Source organism: Mirounga angustirostris, unplaced genomic scaffold (assembly GCF_029215605.1).
Source record: "Mirounga angustirostris isolate CCGP_5_RB_7025 unplaced genomic scaffold, mMirAng1.0.hap1 SCAF_8, whole genome shotgun sequence".
In the NCBI taxonomy this organism is placed as follows: domain Eukaryota; kingdom Metazoa; phylum Chordata; class Mammalia; order Carnivora; family Phocidae; genus Mirounga; species Mirounga angustirostris.
The window spans coordinates 47,801,475-47,828,786 of NW_026991716.1; the positions used below are offsets into that span (position 1 = coordinate 47,801,475).

At 46.9% G+C, this 27,312-nt stretch overlaps 1 protein-coding gene across 2 annotated transcripts in view; it reads right to left on the reverse strand.

Annotated features, from left to right (window-relative positions):
* The window catches only part of TRAM2 (translocation associated membrane protein 2), an 82,511-nt gene that overhangs the window by 43,200 nt on the left and 11,999 nt on the right, over positions 1-27,312 (reverse strand). The window lies entirely within an intron of this gene.

Sequence of the window (27,312 nt, forward strand, 5' to 3'; positions counted from 1 at the left end):
CATTTAAATCACATTTTTAGCTGTCAGTGAAACGGTTACTGCAGTATCCTATAGGCCAAGATATAAATCTACTCAATGTACATCAAAGTATTTGAAGTATAGTTAGCTACATGGAAAATGTGTAGGTCAACTTTTGTTTACTCATGTCAACATACAAACACCTGGGTATATAATAAAAACTTCCTGACACATTCTAGTACTTTTCATTAATATTTTTCACAGGGCCACCAATATTTGACACCAAAAGCTCATCTAAATAAAATGGGATCTGACGGTGTATATAAATGTATAGAGTCTGCTACTCTAACTCCTGAAAGAATCATCCCACTTTTTTTTCTTTGAGGAAGATAGACATTTGGTATACGGGCTGTGCCTGTATTTTTTCCCTAGTCCTGAAGATAGAGTCACCTCTTGTTATTCACATTAGTTCTGTTCAATGAAGTCACTGCGGGTGCTGAGTTAGTGGACACGGGACTGTTTCTCCCCGGGGAAATACACGGTTAGGTACCCACGGTCTCTGGTCACAACATTTCCATCAACCCATCAATATACAACCTTGTTTATGTGCGTTTTTCTTTAAAGATGCGATATTTAATGTATCTTGCTGAAGCATGAACACTGAACCCATAGCCAACAGCACTACAATTCGTGCCTATGGAGGCTTATCTAACACACGTATGTTCTCGGTGAGGCGTATCAGAGCCTTCTCATGCTTACGAACAACAGTGCTTCAGCACCCGGGGTAAGAATCATTTTAAACAGCAAAATCAGCAACAAAACACACAAACATGCAAAAAAAAAAAAAAAAAGTGGCACGACATAGACCACAAAAAGGACACTTGCTTACAACAGGAGAGCTGAAACTAGAAGGCAAAGCATTGTCTTGTTTGACTTCAGCTGGGAACGTGCTTGTGGGGTGACTCAAATTTTCCACTGCTGTGTGTGTGTCCACAAACGACTGCAGAATCGCCCGGTGCTGATTTTAGAGTTACAAATAAATTTTAGCAAGCAGGAGCATCAGCAGACACAAAATGTGTGAAGGATGAGGATCAACTGCGTTGGGACAAACCTGACAGCCAGCTCCATGAGGACCAAGATATTTCCTTTCGAAACACCTTTTTGAAGTATAATTTACACACTATAAAATTTACCCATTGTAAGTGTACAGCTTAATGGGGTTTATCTTTACTTACTTTTAAACTCTCCCTTCACTGGAATAGAAGTACTAGGGAAGTGGGATCTTACTTGTCTTGGTTATCTTCAATCCATAGCCTGAAACTGTGCCTAGGACACAACCAGCACTCAATAAGCACTTGTTAAATGAACACAGTGATTAAATAGAGGAGCCAGGATTGTGCTCAGGTAGCTGACCCTCAGCCTGTCATCTGCCCACATTTATGCTTGTAACCATGTCCTCTCTCCCTGCCTGGGATCCCCAGTGCTGGGCCTGTCGTAGGGTATCTCATAAATACCTATTTGATGAACTAACACTGCAAGCAGCTATAATAGTAACCACAGATGAATGCTTAACAAATGGTTTCCGAACATGATTCTCAGAGAATAGGATCTAGGACTCTGATTAAAGCAAAAACACCAAATTCCAGTATTTTTCCATCCCCAACCCCTGGGTAGCAGCAGAAGAAACCATTCTGGGCCATGCATCCTTCTCTGTCGGCAGCCATGCTCGCTCCCACTTCACTACGTCTCAGCAAGCTGATGTCAGTTTCCTCGTTTTATAGAAGAAGAAGATAAAAGTGGAGCCCAGACGCGCAGACGCGTACAGTGGCCTCCTGAGACCTCACAACTTTATAAGCAGAAAAGGCACGTTCAATTTGAGTCTTAAAAAATGTGTTCCAAAAACAAACTTAGGATACACACAATATGGCACATAAAACAGAATGGCAACTAATAAAAGAGAAGCAGGAGAGGACCAAAAGTATCTACTGAAGGCAAAGAGGAGTAAGGAATGAAGCTGATCCACAAAAATGCAGTCCAGGAAGTCCTTCTCACTGGCTAAACGTGGCCAGAAATTTGGCTCTACGCTTTCCTGAAGCCATGTGAAGGGGGAAGGCATGATCTGCTCCTTCATTCACCACGTTCATTAATTTAAAAAGCAAAAAGACTCCTCAAAAAAAGCAGTTCTACTTCTCCAGCATAAAAACCACTTTCCACGCTTTAGAAGGTCCTTTGGCACCTCAAAACCTCCCTCCATAACCTTCTGCCAACCTCAGAGCAAGGACAGAACAATGACCAAGCCCCCTCCGCAAGTTCTCGTTGGGTTCATAGAGCACACGGGGCTGAGAAAGAGGAGCCTATTAAAAATGTCATTCCAATTATTTCCCATCCCTCTAAGGCTGTTTATAGGAAACATTATTGGGTTTAATAGCATTTTAAACGCCAGGCTCAGTGGGTGAAAGGTTAAAAGTGAAAATGTGCTAATACACTAATGCAAAGGGAGAACACTAAATTATGAAGGAGGGGCCAGATCTCCCTCCCTCCCTCCCTCCCTTCTCTCTCTCTCTCACACACACACACACACAGAAAGCTGCACTGAACTTTTTAACTAAAACAGAGCATCAAGCACAAAGGCAGTGACACTGAGCATATGACTGAGTAGCCATAACAAAACTAAAACTGTTCTACACGCCGTACTCTGTTAGGGGCGCATGAAGCTGAGCTCTTGCTTGCAACCAGACCAAAGATGCCAGCAAAACAGCTGCTTCTGGCAAAGCATACTGGACTTGGATTCCAGGCTCAGTTCTGCTGCAGGGCAGGTGGGTGACCTCAGGCAAAGGTATTTTACCTCGCTGGACCCCATTTTCTCATCCATTCGCAACAACAACAGTTATGGCAGTTAATATTATCAAGTGCTTAGTCAGCACCTGGCGTGGTCCTAGGGGCTTTACGTAAATTATTTCATGGAATGCTCACAACAGCTCTATAGAATAGATACTGAAGATATCCCCATTTTACAGATAAGGTGGAAAGGATCAGGCCAAGTCAGGCAGAATGGATGATCTGAAAGATCCTCCCATGCTCAGGGGGAGTGTATATGTAAATAACATATACACTTTCTCATGTATAATAATAAAGGCTATTATTTCTGGATCCCACTTACTGTCAAGCCCCGGGAGCACAGCCTTACACTGCCAACTTGCTGGAGGTCATCCCCAAAGTCCCAACTGTATTACTCCTCCTCCACCTTGTGGGGCCGGGGCCTGGGTATGACCTGTATCTGACAGAGCGAGGAAGCAAGGCCTCTCGAGCTGACCCCCCAGCCAGCCAGCCACAGACCCCAGGCACACCTAGGCTTTCCGAATGCCCCAAACTGTTGTCTCTTCCATGCCAGTTGATATCTGGGCACCAAAGATAAGAGAGAAGAAATGCAATGAAAGCAGACTCGTCGCTTTCCTCTTAGGTAGCATTTCACCCTCAGGTCTGGCTGGTTCTCTTCATTCCTTGGCAGACACAACCACGCGTGGGCACTTGGAAGGGGCTGGGTGGGAGGACCAGCCACTGAGGACAGGACAGGGTATGAGGCCTGAGTCACAGAAGCAGCTCTGTTCCATCAGCTGCCGCCCCACGACCACCACTCCCACCTCGGGGCTAGAACACAAAGAGCAGCATGTGGGGAACCCTGACCCCACGAGGGACAGCGAGCTTGGGGTCTCTCCTCCTGAGAAGCACAGGGAGGGCCACATGAAACGTCCTGGTCCCCCAGCTCAGCCAAATGGGCTCAACTCAGACTTTCCCAAAATTGATTTTGCATCTTGCTGCTGAGGCAGTGGATAGGAAAATTTCAGTCAGACAGGAAAACATTTGAAAGTTACGCCCAATTGGTGGGGAAGATTTTTTTTTTTTTTTTTTTTTTTTAAATAAAGAGTCTTTTAGCCCCTCTTTCCTGGAGCGTTTGTTCCCCGAGGCTCCTGCTTCGGCTGGTCACCTGCACGCACGTTTTTATGACCGGGACTCGATGTACCCAGTTTGCAGCCCCTCGTCACTCAATAAAAGGCAGATACAGCTGAAACAAAGATGCTCTTCACTCCTGCTCTCTGAAAGCCTCCGTTTTGGATGACCAGAAGCTGGCGGGGAGGGCCGGGTGCCTGAAACCAGGAGGCAGAGTTCTGACAGTACCTTTCTGTGTGGTTTTTAGCAACGCCTAGAGATTCTGGTTTTTTCACTTGAAAAACTGCCTTGATAGAAGAATTTAGCAAAGCTACACAAACACACATACGCAGATTCTCGACAAGCCCATGTTCCCAAGGCTGAATAGACTCACCCTTAAGAGTCACGATCACAGTTTTATATTGGATTAAAAAATGACAATGAATACTTGAGAAAGGTCCATAATCAGAACAGCCATGATAAAATCATTATTACCTGCTTTATTATACACATCGGTTCCAAGGTCCAAATTTTATACCGGGATAAACAGGAATTTAGAAAGGGTCACTTACAGAGTTTTAAAAAATCTTTGAAGTTGGGCTTTTTAAAAAGGATGCATCTGAAGATTGAATTTGTCATGCTATCCACCCCCGATTTGGGAAGGTAATTATGTACTGAAAAACAGGAGGTGGCCTAGGGGAAGACTGCTCTTCCCCACGGCCTCTATGTCCACAACTGAATGACCACTTCAAGAAGACTGCATATTTAAGCAACCTACGCTTGCACAGGTTGAACTTGACCTACGAGGTGCCTTACGGATAGCCTTAAATAACATATACACTTTCTCATGAAATGTATTTCTTCTCTCAAGGCCTTAATATATACACCCTCATCCGCCCCTTCAAAAAAGATCCCTGGATCAATATTTCTAGTATCCTACTTGATTATATACTTCAGTCTCCTCACCACCACCCCCATCCCAATAGCTTTCCCCACATTTGGACAGCATGGCATACTCATAAACCATTCCATGTGGAAGCTGAAAACCAAAGAAAAATAAAGAAGCATGCACACAAAATAATCGCTTAGAATACCAATGTTCTTCAGATGCATTTCTCTCATGCTGCATGGCAGAGCTCAGATTACTGGCTGCGCTGGGGATATTCCTAACACACACACATTGGTCTGAACGAAATATTTTTATTTTTTTATTATTTTTATTTTTTAAATTTATTTATTTGACAGAGAGAGACACAGTGAGAGAGGGAACACAAGCAGGGGGAGTGGGAGAGGGAGAAGCAGGCTTCCCGCGGAGCAGGGAGCCCGATGTGGGGCTCGATCCCAGGACCCTGGGTCATGACCTGAGCCGAAGGCAGATGCTTAACAACTGAGCCACCCAGGCGCCCCTGAACGAAATATTTTTAAATGTGACCAAAAGCCACCTGTTCAGATAGACTATAAATATGAGATAAATATATAATTTAAAATCAATTAAAAATCAAAACAGGAAAATGAAGAGGTTCTGGAGTGTGGGATTTCAGGTTGCAAGGGAAGACTGGGTCACATTTCAGACTAGACTGCAGAAGAGGGGCCCCTGCCAGGGACAGGGTGTTGTCTCAGCTGCAGTTTTTAATGAAGCTTGAGCTCCATAAAGCAGGACGCACCAAGAGGGGGTAATTTGAATCGTCACAGATGTGTCTGCGACAGCAAGTCACTGATCATTGTCAATCGTCAAGAGTGGGTGCCAGGGAGAATCGTCCTCAAGGCACTTGTGGCATTTCCTGGCATTTGGGGAAATGAAAGGATTATCCAGTGGCTCCAGTATGCACGGGTAGCTGGACCAGGGGGGCCCAGGTGTATCTGCCTTCACCTGCTTGTTTACACTCACGGAAGGAAAGACAAGGCAGACAGTGATCCATCTGCGGCAACCATTTTTAATTATTCTCTACCATCTGGAAAGTTTCCTACTCAGAACAGCAGTGTGCCGATCCCCATGTTTTGTCTGCAGAGCCAGGCATGGGGATTAGAGCTTGCTGGAAAAATGAACTGGCAACGTGAACCCATCTCCAGGGGCCATAAACCAGGCCTGCCGGGGGGCTGACGGCTGATTCACCCGGGGAGTCTTCAGATTCCTCTAGTCATTTGGGTCGGGGCACCGAAAAAGAGGCCCTGACTCAACGTGTCCACCTCTGCCCATATTTAAACTGAGTGAACCTGGGCTAGAAGGCAAATGAGTTTTTAAAAATAAGCCATTCTGTAGAAATTTTAAATGTGTGATCTCTGCTGTCCCAGTTTCTGCACACCCCAACTCCACTGGGGGTGAAAGGGATTATTAGGTGATGGGTCCCAGAGAATGGGCCACCGCGGTACCATTCTAACACCAGTAAGAACCATCCTCTTCCACACAGGGCAAGGAATGGAGGTCAGGCCAGGGAGCCCCCCCTATGTGCCTCTTGATTCTGCATCAGCCTTTACTTCCTACCATTCTCTGTGTCATAACAATGCCTCTTGCTCCTATGGGACATGAATTATAACCCCATTCTGGGCTGGCATCCAGCCTGTCTTGCAGGAGTCCACAAAGACCTGTCAAGGACCACCTGAATGAGAGCACCTGATGAACAGAACTTAATGATGATGATTTGATTCAAGTGGATTAAATCAAGGCCAAGAAGGTTAATGAAAAACATCTAGCCCTCAAATATCCCTATTTGTCAGCAAATAATATTCACAGGGGATATTCCAAATCATCTTCAAAGTGGAGAAGGAAAATAACAACATAAATGGCAAGAGTTACCAGAGAAACGTGCTACAGATAAACAGAAAATACAAATCTCACCCCAAAGGCAGGGCCTGAGGTAAACACTACCCATACTGTGCCACCAACCAATCCCTCCATACCCCTAAACCTAATAAAATCTGGGCAAATGTCAGTATTTAGGTATAATGCCATATTCCAAGATCTCTCCCTCTCCATCTCCTCCTACCTCCCATCCCCCCCCCCAAAGACATAGCTATATACATTACTTCAGAACTCATTTTACTAATAGAAAGTAGTATTTTAGGTGCAACTGGGGGGCGCAGTCAGTTGGGCATCGACTCTTGGTTTTGGCTAGGGTGGTGATCTCAGGGTCGTGGGATCAAGCCCTGCACTGGACTTGGTGCTCAGCCACAGAATCTTCTTGGGATTCTCTCTCCTTCTGCCCCTCCCATTCATGCTCTCTCTCTCAAATAAATAAATACATCCCTAAAAAAGAAAGAAAGAAAAGGAAGAAAGAAAGAAAGAAAGAAAGAAAGAAAGAAAGAAAGAAAGAAAGAAAGAAAGAAAGAAAGAAAGAGAAAGAAAAGAAACAAAGCATTTTAAATAACATCTAAAAATTAGTGTGCTTTTTCTCTGCCCAGCCTCTCAGCACCCCAGGAGCCTGACTGTGACCTCACACAGGGTAAAGACAACCCGGGAAGAAAACCAACCATTGGAGGGACAGCCTGGATCCCAGTCTGAATGCACAGCTGATCCTCAGGGGTTGACAGGAGGCTGCGGGCACCCTCATCCAAGGCTTGATGAGCAACATCCCACTTGCTAATAAATCCAGGCCTTGGAAAAAGAGCTAGGAGGCCAGGTGTCCCCCCCTCCGGGGCCCACTGGGCAACTCTCTTTCAGGGGGATACAGAAAGAAACAGGAACTGCCTGGGACACCAGTGACCTTAAGCTTTGGCCAAGAAACACAGATAATCTCCATGCAAGACAATCACACAGTGAGAGCTGATGGAGGGGAGGACAGAGCCACACAAAGACACACAAAGTGGAAGGAGAGAGGAAAGACTCCCCCCTAACGAGGCCTTGGGCATCAGGGTGTGGGTCTGCTCCTTTCACTCATTAGCCACTGTTCTGTCCGCCCTAGGCAGGAACCAAGACCATGGCCTGCAGAGGGCAGATTAAAGGACTATCCTCAAGTGCTCTTTCTGGGAAAGATGACAGGCCCATCTTCCTAAAACACTGCAGGCCTTGTTCTACAGTTCCCCATGACCCCCGAGTGCCTAGAATCAAGAGAATCAAGCCCCCTGCCTGGCATCACAGGACCCACAGGTACCCCACTTCACCTTTCCAAGCTTCACCCTCTCAAATCCCAGACACAAGAATGCCCCCGTACCCCTCCCACTCCAAACACCTATCCCAGGCAGGAAAGGCAACACCCAAATGTGGAGCCCAGTCAGATAAATCAGTATGTAAAAGCTCACTTACAACACAACAAAATTATCCACTTTCCAATATGGTATCCATTATCCAATACCCATTATTAGAGGGTACAGTAGCCCCCCTTATCCATGAGGGATATGTTCCAAGACCCCAACTGGATGCTTGAAATTGCAGAGTACCGAACCTTCCATATACTTACCATGTTTTTGCCTATACAAACCTACATACCTATGATATTAATTTATAAATCGGGCACAGTAAGAGATTATCAACAATAACTAATAATAAAACAGAACAACTATAACAGTATGTAACTAGAGTTATGTGAATGAGGTCTCAAAATACCTTAGTGTTCTGTACTCACCCTCCTTCTTGTGATGGTGTGAGATGATAAAATGCCTATGTAATGAGATGAAATGAGGGGAATGACGTGGGCCTTGTGACGCAGCGTTAGGCTACTATTGATGGTCTGAGGATCACCCGCTTCCACACCGCAGTGGGCGGCGCCTAACTGAAACCACACAGATGAGGGGGACTATTGCACGCGCAAGCCATTCAGGAGACGAGAGGGGGTCCCCTGACTGAAGTGGGGACTGAGCACCCCCCCCAACCACTCCATCCCATGGAAAATGTTACCAACGAGGTTCTGTCTCACCTGTATCCTGAAGGGATGATGGGCCAAGAGAAAGCAGCAAAAGGGCTGCTTGCACTAAGAGAAGTAGGGGAAATATGAATCCCAGGAAAAATGAATGCTCTGTGTGTTGAGGTAATGGGGCTGGAAGGCTGGCAGGAAACAGGTCTATGAAGGGTCCTTTACAGCAGGTATAAAAAGTGGACTGTATCCTACCTGTGGGAGGTAGTACAGAGTGATTTGCATTGCAGAGAGCACATCCCACTCTGGGTGTGGAGGACGGGCTGGGGAAGGGGAGGTAAGCCAGGCGGTGTGGAAAGCTTAGGAAGGAGGTTGCAACAACAAGGGATGATCAGGTCTGGATGAAGGTAATGGCACAGACATAGGACAGTGATGGGTGATTTTCCAAAGATTCGATGGCACAATAAATTAAGGTGAAAAAGCAGTCAAGAGTGGTGCTCAGGCCGTGCTCAGGAAACAGGCACACAAACATATAATTTAAGTAAAATATGCGAGGTATTAGGACGGTTGGTTACTCAAAATGTTGTAGATGGTGGGCACGCCTGGATGGCGCAGTCAGTTAAGCATCTGACTCTTGATTTCAGCTCAGGTCATGATCTCAGGGTTGTGAGATCGAGCCCCGCATGGAGCTCCATGCTCTGTGCTCAGCACGGAGTCTGCTTAGAGTTTCTCTCTCCCTCTCCCTCTGCCCCTCCACTCCACATACGCGCTCGCTCTCTCGCTCAAAGAAATACATAAATCTTTAAAAAAATATTGTAGATGATGGTATCACCAATGAGAGACAGCAGAAGTCCAGGGCTGGGAGGGGGAGACTGAGAAGGATCAACATGAGGTCAGAGGACACCCAAAGGGCCCCAACAGCCAAGGGAGGCCAGCAGCAAGGAATCAGTGCTCACCACAGGGAGACCTTCAGGGAGAACAAGTCAACCCGCAGCTGAGATGCAGGCTGCACGGCGGTGGGGGGCGAGGGGGACAGCAGTCTAGCAGTCTTAAGTTTTTTTCCTGATGGGTCCCAAGCAGCGGGAATGGTGCTCAGCACACAGTGAGGTTTCAGTAAATATTTGTGGAATGAATGAATGCATGAAGAGTCCATCGGATTTGGGGACCAGAAGGCGACTGGGGACTTTGGAGAGTAAATGTTATAGAAAAGGTGGGGGCAAGAAGTCAGTGTACATGGAGGTGAATGTGAAGTAGAAGATGGAGACAGAGGTCCATTTTGCTTGTATGGGTGGCTGGGAGCTAGAGGGGAGGCTGGGGTGGGGAAGGGGTGGGAGATGCTTGAACCTACGTGTGGTGAGGAGAAAGACCAGGGAGAGAAGAATGGTTGGGTATGCAGAAAAGTAGGGGGAGCTGGAGAGGAATACATCAATCCAAGGTAAATTTCTTTAGGAAAGAGCATCTAGAACCACAGGAGAGGGATGCCTGAGGGGGAGCACTGGCCCTAAGCAGGTTCCCCATCAGGCCCCACACCTCCCAGTTCCCCAAGATCCCTGCTCCCTCTGACACTCTGACAGTGTCTAGATACAAATACCAGATACAGAGAAGATGCTCAATCAATGCTCCTTGAATCGATGTAATTCAGAGAAGGAAAACAGAAGGGAAAGACTACCGAGAACTTGGGGCGGGGGGGGGGGCCAAACTAAAATTAAATCCCCCCCCATTTATATTCACAGCAGGACTAGAAAATGTTTCTGCCCTCTATTTAATCAATTATTTTTGTTAAGATTATTTATTTGAGAGAGAGAAGGAGGGAGGAGGAGAGAGAGAGAGAGAGAGAGTACTTGCTCTCAGGGGGAGGGGCAGAAGGGGAGGCAGAGGAAGAGGGAAAGAATCCCAAGCAGACTCCTGACTGAGCACGGAGCCCAACCCTGGGCTCCATCCCACGACCCGGAGATCATGACCAGAGCGTAAACCAAGAGTCGACATTCAATGGACTGAGCCACCCAGGCGCCCCTAACCAATTCTTCTGAACCAGAGCTACGCTGTTACTCTCGGTGGCCATGACTTTACTTTCATTCACTTTCAAAGAAGGAGAGGCCGGGCCTCCTGGATGGATTTACAAGAGGATGGCTGTCCTGTGGGTTCCCAGGGGGGAATGGTTACAGTGCTGGCCAGAGGGCCAGGAGGAGGCCTCTGGCTTCCTATCATTCCATCAGTCTGCACTGTCTCTGGCCGGACTAATGGGGTTCGGAATCAGAACCTGCCCACATGCAGATAAGCATCCGGCTGTGGGCCAAGGTCCACGTTCGGAGACCTGCAGTGGCTGCAGCCACAGTGATCTTATAACGGCCCCACCAGGTTTTCTAAATGGATGTGTCAAGGAAAGCAGTGTGTGTGTGTGTGTGTGTGTGTGCACGCGTGCACACAGGTGAGCAAAGCTAGCTAAGACATTTTTTCACACTTCAGAAACATGTCTTTGTTTAGTAACATCTCCAGAAAAACAGAATTAAAAAATATATAAAATCAACCTATCAATCAAAATATTTAAGTGCATGGGTGTTATACGCAAACAATGAATCATGGAACACTACATCAAAAACTAATGATGTAATGTATGGTGATTAACATAACATAATAAAATTTAAAAAAATATTGGAGTGCATGCTCTGAGCAAGGCACAGTGCTACAGGAGATAGAAAAATTTGAAAGACCCACTTCCTTCCCTCAGAGACCAAAATCAGGAGCTAGGTGATCAATCTAGCCCGGCTCCTTTATTTCAGAAGTGATAAAACTGACCACCTTTTATTGACCATTTACTGCAAGCCAGGCAAGGTTGAGGCACTTTATGTGATGATTACCTCACATAACCCTCAACAGCCCTGTGAAGAACTAATGTGAAAGATATTACCAAATGCCAGGCACTGTGCTAAACACCAAACACAATTACCTCATTTAACCTCCCACTCTAGAAAAACTGCTGCTGGGTCTGCTATTATTACTATTATTATTTACGGAGCTCCTACCGTGTGCCAGGAACTGCTTTAAACTCTCACAGAAACGATCTCATTTCACCCTCCTAGAGGCCATACTGTCCCAAACAAGTGAGGCTCAGGGAGCTTAAGACACTTGCTCAAAGGCACACAGCTAACAAGCCCAGAAGTGGAACTGGATCTCAAGATCCATCGGACCGTGACGTCAGAATTCTTACCCACCATGCTACCTGAGCAATAGCTCTAAAAACTCAGGATCGGAGCAAGACTTTGATCCATGAAAATGAGTTTTAAGGCAAGAAAAGATGTCATGGATCAGGACACAATTAGGCAAAGGACAAGGGAAGGCTCTTTCCCTTTCTCAAGGCAGAGACCCTGGTTTTACTCATATTTGCACCCCCAGGGTCCTTGGCACAAAGGAAGGACTCAATAAATATTGGTTAAGTGCTCTGGGTTTGGAGATTTACGGATCTCCTCTGGGAAGACTTCTGGGAGGGACTGAGCTAAGCTGGCAAGACACAGAGTGTGTGTGTGTGGTGGGGGAAAGACATAGATTGCAGATAAGTAGAGGGGAGGACTCACGGTTACAAGAGTCACTGTGCTGAGAAAGTACAGGAAGAGGACTCCAGATGGAACCTTCCAGCTGAATGTAATCATGGCGGTTTGGGGGGACCATCCACTGTGTGGGCCAACTTTAGATCTCAGCTGTCCTCATCTGTTTCAAACAAGTCTAAAATGGGAAGAGGGAAGGAAATCTGGCCCTCAGACTCCTTAAAGCTTTTATCCATTCATCCATCCATTCATTTATTGTAAAGGCTACTGGGCCCCAAAGTCAACTGTCTCTATCTACTGAGTTCATCAATAGATGTGCCTATTCCAGCAGGATGTGCATTTCAAAACCATGCTTCTCCAAACCACTCAAGCCCACATAAAGAAACAGTTGCTTCCCTCAAAGTAAGCGAGGCAACATTGTAGCATAAAGATTCAAACTTTATTTCCAGCCACAAACTCTAAAAGTTGTCCGGTATTTCATCATTTACCAATTAAATTTTATCAGTTACCTAATGGACAAGCCAGTCTGAGCTCCTCCATGTGAAACTGTTAAGAAAGTAATTTCCTGTTGGATACCGATATTCAAAGACTAGTGATAACTGGACACCCGATTAGAATCCCATTAATGCTACACTGGAAACTCCTCTTGGTCCCTGAGGGCAGAGCGTGCAAAGCACTGGGGTAAGAGAAGGAAATGGGTTTAAGTGGTACTTGAGTATTATCTGAGCTAGCCGCAAAAGATGGAAGTGGAGACATTTGATGTACTGCGACTTTTAAGAAGCAAGGGCAATCCTGGTCTCACGAGAGACCAGGGCAATAAGTAGCTGAAAGTAGACGTGTTACGCTAATTGGCTTATTGCAATCAGGAAACATCTGTCCAGAAAGCCTGTTGTCAGAGTTTGCAGTATTTCAGGGCGTCAGTCTTGCTTTGCCACCTTTTCCGATTGCCTGTGGGTGTAAATGAGGCAGGATTCAATAGGAAACAGAGGGTGTGTAAGTGCTACTGGGCTGGGCAATTCTCCACTTGCCCGTCCAGGTCCATTCTCCATCCTGCCCTGAGCCACAGAGCAGAGAGCAGATGACTTTTTGGAGCGCATCAATGGGCTTCCAGGACAACTGGCTTCAGATGAATCCGCAGGAGATCACAGGGCACGAGGAGGGTGCTCATTACCTGGCTCCCTCCCTGCGGGGCAGATGGGGCAGCCACCCGATCCAGATCAAAGGTCCAGCCCCTCTCCTTCAGCCACAGCTCCTGGCATGACCTCCCCTCATATTCTCTTTCCTCCTTACATCTTAAGAAGTTCTGTATCCACTGCATTCCTAGGCCCTTCAGGCTTAGGGCTATCTCCCCACTTCTGCAAACCCTGGGGTGCTTTACCATCCCTTACCTGTTTCCCCTGATCCTCTCTACACCCTTGTTAACAGCGCCTTCAATAACCTTTCTTTAATCACCCATCTGTTTCTGGTGGGACCCAGACTGAGGCAGTTATGCTCCTCAAATAAAAGACTTATTACTAACAGCACATGGTAATAATGAACCTCATCGATAAAACCACTGGCAACAGGAACTTCAAATAAGCAAAATCCTCTCCCAGACATACATGCTGGGACCACTCCTCGGGTAACCAGCCCCTCTCTCCAGGCCAGCCGAGTGCCGAAGGCCCGACAGTGCTGACCACTAGCTTTAGTTGTGCTCGATGCCCTGGAACGGACTTCTCACCAACTCCGATCGAGACCACCCTCACTGGGGCTCAGTGACCACCTGTCTGAGGGTCTCGGAGGGCCTTTACTGAGGACAGAGGAGAACAAAGGCCCTCGAGGACCCTCCTGACCTCAGGCTGCCTGAGCAAATCCCAGGCCTGGCATCACACACACTCGACCACACAGCCTTGAGGATTGAGTGTGGAAAATCACAGCCCCTGTGAATGGGGAGTGACTTTCTAGTAACAAATCGTGTCATTTGAATAATATCTGACCCCTGCTCCGGTCAGAAAGTGAAAGGTTCTTTGCCTTATGTGCTCAGTGTACCCCCTAGGGGTTCTGAGACAGAAGGGGTAAGCCAGGGAGCCCTAGCCCGCTACCTCCTCCGACACAGAGAGATTCTTTTCCCTTCTATTTGTTCAGGATAGAGCAAGAACTGGAGTAAGGGTGGGCATGAGGGGGGGAAGGTGAATGAGGGAGGAGGGTGAGTCTGCAAACAAACGGGCCACTCAGTTCTGGGATGTCTTTCTACCTTTTCCTACAGCTGAGTAGCCTGGGGGCAAGCTGTCTGCCAAGCTTCCCCGCCCGCTGCCCATGTCAACACTCTGGCACCAGCTGGGGTTTGGAATCTGCTGAGTCTTTGCCAGCTGGCGACCTGGAGATGGGTCAGATTAAAGGAATGAGTAATGAGGGAGGGGGTGGGAGGCAGAGGCTGTATCCACACAGAGGGGGTCTGCAGGGGTCAGTAAGGCACCAGCCAAAGGGGAGGCTCTGGAAGTGGAAAAATAGGAAGGTGAGAAGAAACAGATTTCAATGTACCCAGGACAACACGCCCCACCCAAATGTCCCCAGGCTGTTAGGTTCCTTTATTCTTCTTCTTTTAAAAACTGACTTCTTTGTCCCCATCTCGGTCCCCACCCTCCCCCACCAACATCTCCCAAAGCAATTTACACACAGTCCTTTGAAAGGGTCGCAGCTGCCTGTCGGAGAAGGCTCAGCGTGATCAGACAGCACGGACACTCAATCCTCTGCGATCCCAATTTGGGACCGTTAACACGGAAACCCAAGCCACGTGCTGACAAGCAGACTCTGGGCCACGGTCGGCCCCAGACGGAGGCCAGGCGCAGTGGAGGGCACAGAGAGCCAGCGGTCCCGGGCAGCCATCCTGGTCTCCAGCCTGAAAGACAGACACTTGGGGCTCCCTTATGCACAGCCCGGCACGGGGAGAGCGGAGCAGGATTCAGAGGACACAGCCCACCAAACGAGACCACCAGGCCACGTGGGCCTCTCTGCTGCCGTGCAGAGCTCTCGGGGGACAAGAACAGACAGGCTAAAGTCCTGGTGGGCATTCGTGGCCACACCTGTTAGGAAGGCCACCTGCAGCCCTCCTGGCGCACCTGCAGGTGTCTAACCCCAGATGGCTATATATATTACCAAGAAGAGGAAGTCGGCAAAACTGAAGAGCAAAAGAGAAAAAGGGCTGGGAGGAGGCAGGAGACCCATTCTGGGGAGGCTCAGCCACAAACCAGATGTGGGGCCTCAGGCTACTCCCAGCCCCCTCGCTAGGCCTCAGGGCTCTTATTTTTTAAAGGGTGTTTGCAGAAGTTCCTCTGCCTCCGTGGATTTTTTCCACACACTTCCACAACGGGGATGCACCTCCAGATGCAGGGGTTCAAGCCCAGCCCTTCTTGCTCCCCTGGAAATCCCTGCTCAGTGTTTGCTTCTATTCCACTGACTCTCAAATCTACTTTTCCCCACTCAGATCTTTCTCCTGGAGGATCGTCCTGCATCCTTACCAAAATAGTGCAGCACCAACTTCCATTTGGCACACCCCAAACCAAACCTTGCACCTTTATTCCGAAAGCTGGTGCCCAGGAAACATACCTATACTTGCCCATGTCCTCCTAGGCTGCCCATCATCCCTTACAGCCAGCCACCTGGTGGCTTTCTACTTTATTATTTTATTAAATCCATTATTTCTGCCTGCACTGCTACTAAAAAGCCTCACACCCTCATCTCATACCAGCCTATAGAAGAGACTTCTAACTGGATGGTCTGCCTCGGTACTCAACCCCCTCCAGCCCCTCCTACCATCTGAGACAGAACAGCCAGGCTACACATAATATAAACAACAAACACCCCCTTCACAGCTCCCCACTGCTTACAGGATAACACCTCTTTAATCTGACATTCCTGAACCTCCTTCCCTCTCCTCCTTTGATTATCACAACTTCCCCAACTGCCCTGGGTGTCCCAAAGGATATTCTAGATGATTATTCCATGAAATACTCTCCAAAGTCAACAAATATTTTTGGTGCAGATATACAATATTCATTACTACTATATTAAAGGCTCTAACAAGTCCTGCAGTAAACCAACCTGTTTAGCCTAGCATTTCCCCAAGCCTATATGGCCCAGGAACTTTGGGTTAGCATTACACCTATTAGCTGCTTTCTTCAATTCTTGGAACGCTTTTTCTTGCCTGAAATACCAGCGCTCTGTTCTGTCATCCATTTATGTCTCTGCTTTGACTTTCCTTTGAGGGCCAGTTCTCCCCTCCCCTCCCCGGAAGCCTCCTTCTCCCCCTTTCTCCCACGAGCGCCCATGCCGCTTCCTTCCTTTCCATCTGAAGCACCTGCTTTCTGTACCTCCTTGCTGAGAGGGAGGGGCGCACAATGGTTATGAGCCTGGGCTTTGAATTCAGAAAGACTTGTATTAAAATCCCAAGTCTGCCCTCATGAACTCTGAGATGGAGTTCTTTCGCTTGTTTGGTGTGGACAGAAATGACAGAATCTATCAAGGAAAACTGTTGAAGGGATTAGCTGGATAAGAAAGTCAAGTCTAACACTAGGCCTGGCCCATCACAGTATTCAAGAAGTAACGATTAGTCATTTTTCTTCTGATTTCTTATCATGGTTTTATCACTTATCATTTTCTGTGTATCTTCTGGATGGGAAGCCACCGGAAGCCCCACCGTTAGGTGCTGTCCCTTCCCCTACCCCTCCCTCTACATATAAATCGGGGTTAACAAATAGGTGTTGAAAGGCAACCACCACTCACAGCTCCACCCTCCACCAGATGGCAGGTAAATGTGTATCTCGGGCAGGGAAATAGAGCCACCAGTCCTAGACTATCAGCACTGAGCAGGACGCTGTCAGGACAGAGGTCCTTCAAGGCAGTGGAGTCCTATAACTCCACAGAACCTCCTGGACCATGCTGTCCTGCTCTGCCTCCAGCATCTGTTTACTATGCCCTTGGACGGGGGGAGCGGGGGGGGGCAGCTTTGTAAATCGAAGTGAACAGGTCTCACCCAAAAGTGGCCTGGGTGGTCCATCTACACGGCCCCACAATTGGGCAACAACGGACTACCGTGCGGGGTTTAAATTTTCCATTTCCAATTGCTGTTTTTAAAAAGCTCAAATTTTCAACACAGCCCATTTTGGTCATGTGACTTTTCCAGTTCATATCTGGAGCTGAGAAGTTTCATTTCCACTTCTAGTCAATCTTGACTTGGCGTTTTTCTTGATGCTTTTGTACAGCCTCCTCTGAATGGTTTAAAATATCCCTATTTCACCCTCTGAGCCATTCTCCAAAAGGCCTCTGAAAAGCAAAGCTTTTATTTAGAGTAGGTGGGAATGACATCTCTAAGATCAAGGGCAAGGGCTAATCTTCACAGCATCCCCCTCCTCCTCTCCCTCCCCCCGCCCCCACCAGCTCCTATCCCATGCTCCAGCCTCTCTCCTCCACTCTCTCCATTCACCTTTCCTGTTCTCCAAGCAACAATTGTCACTGATCTCTCCTTTCCATCCTTCTATTTCCAAAATGAAAACAGCTTTCATGTGCCTTTTCTAATCATCAAAATAATATACATTTTATTGAAATGTACAGAGAAAAAATGTACTTTTAACTCTACTACACAGAGAAAACCACTGATTATATTTAATGATTATCCTTATAGGTAACTTTTTATAAAAATAAAACAAATCCAAAGTTTACAGAAAAAGTCCCACAACAATATGGCATTCTGTAATCTGTTTTGTTTTTTTTTTTTAAACACAGCCATATGTTTTGGACATCGTTCAGTGACACTGCATATCAATGTATGTCACCATTTGAAATTTAACCAATTCCTTACTGGTAGGCATTAAGGAACAACCTCATCTTTTAAAAATGCTAACATCTCAAAATATTTGGATATAATATCGAGTGGAAAAAAATCAGAATTTGGTCTGTGTATTTTTATTACAATCGCAAAAACCATATTGTGTCTGGGCATAAGAACAGAATAGAAATGAAATCAAATGTGCTATGTGGAAGAGCATGAGGAAATCTGTTTATAAAGGTAGTAGTCAAACACCAAAAAAGTCCTTCAACAGAAGTAATTCGTAAAACACAGACTCCCTATTGTCTAAAAAGATGCTATGACCGGTCATGCTTCAATGTAAAATATTTTAAGCGGGTGATTTCCACTTATGTAACCTCAAAGTTTTCTTCCAAGTAGGAAAGGAAGACAGCAGTACTGAAGCTGTATGATCTTTGAGAAAGGGAAAAGGGGAGGAGATTCTGGAAAGGAAAGGTATTCATAGGGAGAACCATGGGCTGGGGGCTCAGGCTCAGAGCCCATCAAGGAGAAGCCCTCAGACAGACTCAACCCACAAGCTTCTTTTTTTTTTTTTAAAGATTTTGTTTATTTATTTGACAGAGAGAGACACAGGGAGAGAGGGAACACAAGCAGGGGGAGTCGGGGAGGGAGAAGCAGGCTTCCCGCTGAGCAGGGAGCCCGATGCAGGGCTCGATCCCAGGACCCCGGGATCATGACCTGAGCCGAAGGCAGACGCTTAAGGACTGAGCCACCGAGGTGCCCCTCAACCCACAAGCTTCTTAACAGTCTTGGTGGCTGAGGCAGCAATGTTAAGAGTGTGAAAGGTCTATCTGGTGTGGAATGCCCCAGAATACACAGACTATACACAACTAATATGGAATAAGAAAATGAGAGGCACAGGAAAATGGCTGCCCAGGGACAGTGGCAACTGTCATGGAATTAATTAATTAATTAATATTCATGAGTAACTAACATCGGTGTAGTCCTTATGCGGTATTCGCTATGTAAGAGTGCTATACGTGCATTATTAGCTTAGTGGATGCTTCCGAAAACTTCATGAGGTAGGCACAATTATCTTCATTCCCGTTTTACTGACAAAAAAACTGGGGCATAGTTAAGTAACTTAATCAAGTTATCTAGTGAAGTGAGGGAGCTGGTAAAGAAGAGGCAATCTGAATTCAAAGGCTGCATTCCCAACCTGTGCACACTTCACGGTATTTATGAGCCCAGTACAATCTGGCACCGTGCAATGGGGGAATCAGGGTACATATCCAGATGGCTAAGGCAACTGAGCCTCAAACCCGCAGTCTATTTTTCAGGGGAAGGAGAGCCTGTGAGTTAATCGTCATCACGAACCTTCTTCTCTATAAGGAGCCCTATGGACTGTATGAGAACGCTACCACTGTCCTTTACTTCCACAAGGTCTCCATGGAAATGCACCAAACCAAACGCGACCCGGAGCCAATCTGTTTCGTTTCTGACATGCCCCTAGTCTGGGATTTCAGCCACGTCACCATGGTCAGTTTTTAAAAGTAAAGCGGACTAACAGCATTTGGGATTCATCACGTAAGTCCTTCCTGGAGGATGCTGAGCTTGCAAGCTGAAGGACAGCACATTTAGTTTACACACGCTGGGTGGAAGAGGTCTAGGACACTATATTTGGGCAAACCGTTGATTTGGGGTTTGGTGCCATTCTGGTTTTGGCAACAGCACTCTTCTCCCACCCTGCCTCCCCCGCCCCAGGCCACATGGGCTCAACTACAGAGCTTGGCCCTCAGAGAAGCACAGTCTCCCAACTTCTCCCCAGGCTCTGGAAAGCAGAGGTGGCAAACGACTCCAGGGAGCCATGGGGCAAGAAACAATCAGCAAGGAGCCACCAAGAAGCCAGAAGAGAAGGTGCTCTGAAGCACTGGGGGGTAATGCGGTCCCACCCCAAAGCGCAGAAGCCCCCCAAGGATCTAATCTCATAAGGAGCACCTCACGACTCTGGCCATACTGAACTGAACCCACTGGGGTTTTTTTATCCATCTTCCTCATCAGACTGAACAGAAAGTGTGTCTTAACCATCTCCATATCCCAGGCACCTTCGAGGAGCAGTTGCTCAATAAATAGTTGTAAAATGAATTAAAAGGTGTAATGGAGATTGTCTGCACAACAGTGTGAATGTACTTAACACTACTGAACTGTAGACTGAAAAAATGGTTAACATACATGAGAGACTATGGACTCTTAGAAACAAACTGAAGGTTCTAGAGGGGAGGGGGATGGGGGGATGGGTTAGCCTGGTGATGGGTATTAAGGAAGGCACGTATTGAATGGAGCACTGGGTGTTATGCACAAACAATGAATCATGGAACACTACATCAAAGACTAATGATGTAATGTATGGTGATTAACATAATAAAAAATGGTTAACATAGTAAAATTTATTAAGAAGTACAGGGGAAGGTTTAATGAGGTAACTGTTATCAACAGTGGATCCTGATTTCCTGAGACAAAAAGTCACAAAGAGATGGCAAATATGACACTCGGTAGGTTCTGCCAGGTGTTCTAAAGCAGGAAGGGTAGATAAATTTTGTGTAGGGGGGTGGAGATGAGGCCTCAAATCCTTCCAGGGAATTCCACTCTCACTAATTCCAACAAATACACTCTTCCTCATACACTTCCAACCTTGACCTTAGAGCTGGCGTTCCTATTTATTAAAGCTGAGAGAGAAAGCTGTTCACGAACCTGCCTTCCCTCGTGCCTCCTGACAGGATGGGAGGGTGGCGTTTCACAAAGTAAGATCTGTGGGATGTTACTAAATACTACTTGAGAGAGATGGTCAGGTAGGTCAGAAATGTAGGACGCTACTTTAGTAAGTTTATGCGATATGTAAATCTCCAAAGAGGGCATGATATGCAGAGTTTCACACACCTCTCTGACCCAGAACCTCCCAGCCTCCCATGACCACCCTCAGAGATTTCAGAGGAATTTTCTCAGTTCAGATCCTGGCTCCCCAGTTTCCTAGCTGGGTGATCTGAGGCAAATAATTCGAATTTTCTAGGTCTCCTTCCCTTTAAAATGGAGTACAGGACACGTGCTCTGAAGTCAGACAAACAAGCTCTGAATTTTGATTCTGACATTATGACCGATGGGGGCATGGTCCGGTTACTTAGCCTTTCTAAACCTCAGTTTTCTCATCTGTAAAATGGGAGTAATCATGGTATCTACCCCACAGGGTGAGTGCAGACTGAATAAGAGAAGACAGGCGAAGTGCTTACTTATTACAGCACTTGGTATGCATTTATTCTTTGGCCCCATGAACTGTGAAGTGCTATATAAATGTCACCACCCTGTAAGGCCCAAGCAAAGCTTCTTTCATGAAGCTCCCCTGGCTGCCAGAGTCTCAGTGCCCTCTCATCCCTGGCTATACCGCTTATAAGACTATTTATTTACAAACTTATTCATCTTTAGTCATATGCTGATGTGTAGTATCAGATCCCACACTGATATCTAGTGTTTTCCCATATAATTCTTATCTCAAGCTCTTTTTCCAAAATAGAATTGGGCAAATTCTATCCATTGACTTAAGGAGTTTAATAAGTTTGAGAAGCTCTATACACCCAGTGTAAAAACATTTTTAAGGGGAAACATGTAACATTGGAAAGCTAAAGTCTTCCATAACCTACCTCCTAGAGACATAAGAAATGTGGACAGCCTTCTGTGATCTTTCCAGATTTTGACTGTGTATATATAAATGTAAGTTTTTTATTAAAATGGGCTCACCCTGTACATACTAATCTCCAACCTATTTTTTCCCTCACACATCAGTCCATGTCATTACCTAAGGACTGACCTCATCCTCTTTTAAACAGCTATAGAGGATTCCGCTGTATGACCATACCGTAATTTACTGAATCGGTTCAATACAGATGGATATTTGGGTCATTTCAAATGAATGATGACTTCAGGGCAAGAGCTGTGTCCTGTGTGCTTCGGCATCTCCATAGAGTTAGCACCATGCACATGGTAAGAACTCAGGAAGTTGTGTTGTGTAAACTCTGACAATATTTGCCTCAGAATCACAGATGATTATTGAGCCAGAGTCTATTAAATATAACTCTCAATAGCCAGCACTGCTGTGACAAGCCTGGATGAGAAGGAACAACATTTGCAATGCTGGCCCTTGAGACAGATACAACTCTCAGATCCAAAAGACAAACTGTTCAAATTACAGTTTCAATCCTGGCTCCTTTCCTGTATTAAAATTCTGTGGTGACCCAGCAATTCTACCCCTAGAGATAGGCTCAAGAGAACTGAAAATATTATGTCCGCACAAAAACTTATACATGAATGTTCACAGCAGCATTCATGGAATCTGGTGGACACGATCCAAATGCCCATCAACTGGAGGGAATAAACGGAAGGTGGTATTTGCATACAGTGGAATATTAGTCATAAAAAGGAGTGACACAAGCTTCAACGTGGATGAACCTTGACATTATGCGAAGCGAAAGAAGCCCATCACAAAAGGCCACATGTTACATGATTCCATTTACATGAAGCGTCCAGAAGAGGCAAATCCAAACACAGAAAGCAGATCAGTAGTTGGGGGTGGGGGGAAGCGACGGGAAGTGACTGCTGACTGGTTTCTTTGGGGGAGGATGGAAATGTTCTGGAATTAAATAACGGTGATAGTTGCAAAACATGGTGACTATACTAAAAACTGCTGAACTATACATGTTAAAGGGTGCATTTTATGATATATAAATTATACCTCAATTAAATACGTAGAAGTCCTTTGAAAACTGGTTATCCAGTTGGTGAATTCCACTTCACCACGGATTTACTGCCAGAATATTATAGGAGAACCACCGGAAAGCCAAGTACTGTGCTGGGTCCCGGAGACACCGTGGTGAGCAGGACTCTCTCCTGCCCTAGCGAATCGCATGGCCAAGGCCTGCATCGCAGGCACAAGGCCACACATCGCAGAGGCAGGGTGATGACAGCTGTGACAGGCGAGCCCAGGGAACTGACTGCTGAGGCAGAAGCAAGGACCCCGCCCAAGGGGGCCGCGGAGGGCATTCCAGAAAAAGTGGGCTGTGGTCTCGGGAATGAGGAACAGTGGCCAAGGAAAAGCAGGAGAGTGTCCTGAGAAAAATACTTATGTAAGGGCCAGACAGGAGAGAAACATCATAGAAAAGCTGAAAGATAATCAATAAGAAAGAACCCCCATTACCCAAACATGCCAATCAATGTAATTTTAGAAATCCAACAAGTATTTGACTCCTATGACGGGCCGCGCATTATGCTAGTTGCTGAGAATATACTGAACAAGATCAATGCAGACACTAGTATTACATTGTCAGTGATACATGGCAAAGAGTCTGTGGCTGATTCCTGGGTTTCGGCATGGTATTTAACAAGGACAAGGACAACTTGTCAATTTCTACCAAAAATGCAAATGCACTAATGCTTGGACCCAATCACCCTACTTCCTGTAAACACGCTACAAGATATATGGCTGTGTAGGCACGAAATGACCTATGTACCAAGATATCCACTGCAGCGCTGTTTATAAGAGCAAACGACTGGAAACAACCCAAGTATCCACCAAAAGGGGACTGGTGAAATGAACTACAGCGAACCTGTACAACGCAAGCCTAGGCAACCTTAGACCGCCATGAGGAGATTCTCAGTGTACTACATGGAAAGAGCTCTAGGATGTTTTGTTAACCAAAGAAGGCAGGGTGCAGAACAGTGTAGATAATACGCTTTGTTTTGCACAAGAAAGGGGATAGGAATATACATATATACACGTACATATGTATATATGTATATACATATGCATGCATATTGTATACGTCTATATGTACACTACCTACATGTGCAAAATCTATCATATAATTTAGAGCTGCTTGTATGTGCATAAATAGGCCCAAGGATACACAAAAATTAATGAAAGTGGTACCGGGGGGCAGGGGAGGGGAGCTGGATAAGAAAGGCCAGGGACGGACACCTTCAATGTATTCTTTCTCTTATGTTTTTGATTTTTGAACAACATGACTGTACTGCCAGATATTGCCTATTCAAAAAAAAAAAGGTTCAATAGCTAGAATTAGAGGTTCCCTACCTGCATGCACATGCTAAAGTAGCAGGCACTCCTAATATGCTCACGAGCATCTCTTAACTGGGTACCCAAGAACCCTGAAGAGACAGCATGGATAGAAAAGCTACAAATGGGGCGCCTGGGTGGCTCAGTTGGTTAAGCGACTGCTTTCGGCTCAGGTCATGATCCTGGAGTCCCTGGATCGAGTCCCGCATCGGGCTCCCTGCTTGGCAGGGAGCCTGCTTCTGCCTCTGACCCTCCCCCCCTCATGTGCTCTCTCTCTCTCATTCTCTCTGTCTCAAATAAATAAATAAAATCTTAAAAAAAAAAGAAAAGAAAAGAAAAGCTGCAAATGACCACAGCAGGAGAAAGGCAACTCAAAATACACACTACCCCGTGTGTGCACTAGACCATCCTCAATCAATTCACACCAACTACACACGTTAGGCACAGAGGCGCTGGGGATACTGCAAAAGTGTAAAGCAATCCCTTCCTTTCAGGGAACTCACAGCAAGTACAAGGAGCAAGCTTCAGCCCTACTACCTGTGACCCTCCAAGCACAATGTGATGGAGTCACTCCTGTGCTCCGGAAACTTCAATGGCTCCCTATTACCTGAGCCGAGGAGTAAATCCAAACTTTTGAACAAGGGCCACCATGGGCCGAACCCTGCCTGCCAGTCCAGACTCATCTTCCATCACTTCCTTCCGCAACCCCCACCCCCACCCCACTTTGGTAACACGGAGCCATTTGCCACATAACCCCCCCCAACCCCGCACCTCTCTCTCCTTTACACACGTCCACTCTCTGCCTGGCCAATGCCCTTCAGGCCCCAGGGCCCAGCTCAAACTTCTTCTCCGTTTTCAAGCAAACTGTCCCTAATCCTCCCCGGAGAATTCTGCTCCCCTCCCTGACTCTCTCAGTGCACCTCCTACACACGAGCAGCAGGGACACTGCCGCCTCCCTAAGGACTCTCGGCTCCATGACGGCAGAATCTTCGCCTTTTCATCTTTTATCCTAGCTCCAAGAACAGTGCTTGGCAGAGAGCAAATGCTCAGTCTGAGTCTGGCTGCATGAATAAACAAGAGAAATACAGAGGCAGGCAGCAAGGAGGAGTGAACGTTGCTAGGGAAGAGGGGCCGGGGACAACGTTTGGAGCAGGTGGTGCCTGTGTGATATGGGAGGCAGGCATTCAAGGAGCAGGAGGATAGACATGACAGAGGAAAAGAGAAGCCCCAGGGGTGGGTGGGAGCATGAACAAAGGCAGGCAGGCACAGAGAGAGAGGATGTTCTGGAACACAGGTCGATGATTTGCGGGGGGGGGGGGGGGGGGGGGGGAGGGGGGGGGGGAATTGCAGGGCAGAGGCAGGGCCTGAGTGAGTAGAGGAGGTCCAGGACAAAGGCCAGTCAGACTTCAGGGGAGCCTAGAACGCCATGCTAAGCAGCCCAGACTTTAGGTGGCACCATGGAAGGATCTGAGGTAAGGGAGCCCCAGAGTCAGCTCTGTGTCTGAGGACCATCAGTGGTAGCTCTGTGGAAAGGCACCAGAGAGGAGACAAGAGGCTGAGGTCCAAGCTAGGACCCACGGAACCATTCAGGGCTCTGAGCTAAGGCCCAAGAACAGTTAAGTGTGAGAAGGGGCTTGGGAGCATATCAGGGGGTAAAACCGCTGGGACTTCGATGCGGGGGACAAGGCAAGGGAGAAATGACCACTGTGGGTTTCTGTTCCGACACATGCCCTTGTTTTCTCTCTCTTCTGGAGACAACATAAACCTCTCATGGGGGTAGGGGGTGATTAATAAAATTGTTGACAATCACCAACAGGCCTTGGTAAGAAGACCCCCAGGGGTTCAACCAAGGTGCTAGAAATCAGAAAAGGGCAAGTCTCATTGCATCTGTTTCTAGGGGTCTGCAAAATTTTAGAGATGGAAGGCACAGGACAGATCACTTCTAAGAATTCTTCACTGACACCCCTGTCAGGTACTCCCCAACACGATATGGGTATAGACTCTAGTACACACTGAGTGCTCGATAACTTGGCAAATGAAATGCTCCATTCGGGCCATGCCTACCTTCCTCTGTCCACCAATGAACTCTACATGTCCGTCCCCACCTCACCTCTCCCTAGAAAAGCCTCTACAAAAAAAAGGTCCCCTTCCCTCCACCTCCCCCTGAACACTGGAACAGAACCAGCTTCCTTAAGTAAGGCCACAGTACTCGACTGCAAGCCTCTTTGTGGCCTATTTAGCTAAAAAAGTAATAAAAGGCAGAGAAAAAAAAGATGTTCCATTAGCTGAGGCCCTCTCTACTTTTAAAAAAAATTAGAAATCATATTAGATGCAAAAAAAGACCTTTTAAATAAGTTCAAAGGCCATGTCAGTGATAATGCAAAGGCAACACAAGACAGGAAAACAATGATATTCCTGTTCAAGGGCAACAACACATCAATGCACGCCTCAGGGTTACAGTGAGGTCTAAGGAAAGGCTGTCCCTCTCTCCTAGCTTTAGCTGTCCTTGCCTGGGCTGCTTGCCTGTGTCGCACAGAGAGCCTGGGGCAAGAGAACTGGGAGAGAAGAGGCCTTGCCATTCCAGCAGCTCTCAGTGGACATCAGAGAATTCAGATGCTGGGGGAGGGGGGGTCCTGGTCCCGCCTCCTGGTTGGAGTGGAGACTGAAATTTTGGGGCGGGGGGCAGTTCTCACAAGGATCAGTGCCACAGCCTCTTGACCAGACCCTTCATTTGCAAGCTCATCCAGAGCATCCTAGGACACCAGCCTGCTGAGTACACTAATGCTGCATGCCAGTCCCAGCAGTGCATTCACATACAAGGACGAGCTGATCCCCTTGCCTGGTGTCCTCTCACATCCTCTTCTCTCCCTGGCCTGGTCCACCATCCGCTTACCCCTATTCTGGGCAAGCACCCCCTCCAGCAGACCACTACTTAGTGAACGCTACTGCGCACCAGACACAGAAGACCAATATGGCAGCTCAACTGTAGGACTCATCACCAAGAGACTGTACTCGTTTCCTCTTACCTGGCTCCCTCATGACATGGTCAGGTTGTTCCCTGTAATTGGGCAACCTGGCCTTCCCCTGTGTTCCCAGCATCTAAAACAGTGCCTCACAAAAAAGGCACTCTCTAGTCAACATCTGCAGAAAAAAGAGGCCGGAAATCAGAATCAGCTCAGTCCAGATTCTCATCCATTG